The following is a 684-nucleotide window of genomic DNA, read 5'->3' as shown; positions in this document are numbered from 1 at the left end:
TCCGCCAGAGGTGGGGCTCCCTGTAGGGAGCCGGAGGGCCGGCCTGGCCCGTGCATGTGAGGCCCGGGTTCCCATGGGGACTGACTCCAGGAAGTGTCTGGTCCCTCCTTTCCAAGAACCTGAGGCTCCTGGGAACATCCCAGCTCTGAGGTCATCGGGCTCCTGGGGACAGTCAGTGGCCAGAGGCGAGGGGAGAGGAAGGCGGAGGAATGTGCTGTGGGCGTGGCCAGACCTGGGAGCAGCTGTGGCTGCAGGTGTGTCAGCCCGAGGCCGCGCGTGTCCTGTTCGTGGACGGGGTGGGCACACACCGCCCGTCAGCCTGGCTGAGTGACAGCGCGTTCCTGCGGGGAGCATGGCTGCCGGTGTGCGAGGCCCTCATGACCCCCGTCCTGTCGTCCTGTCGGGGCCTGGGCTGCGGGGCCTGAGCCCTCAGGACGCCTGGAAACGCTGGCCCCACGCGTGTCCTCGCCAGGCGAGCAGATGCAGGACAGTGCTTCCTGCCCCTCCCCCCGGACCCCCAGACCCGCTCCAGCTCCAGCTCCGGGCCAGCGACTCGCTGAAGCTCTGCCCCCAGGGACACAGACATGGAGGCTGGGGACACCGGGCTGCCTTCGTCCGGGACCAGGTGGGAGGCCCGGCCTCCTATTTGGGCAGAAACTGCCCCCAGGCCAGTGCCCGGAGGGG

Source organism: Myotis brandtii, unplaced genomic scaffold (assembly GCF_000412655.1).
Source record: "Myotis brandtii unplaced genomic scaffold, ASM41265v1 scaffold334, whole genome shotgun sequence".
NCBI classification, from domain to species: Eukaryota; Metazoa; Chordata; class Mammalia; order Chiroptera; family Vespertilionidae; genus Myotis; species Myotis brandtii.
This window is presented reverse-complemented; position numbering follows the sequence as displayed.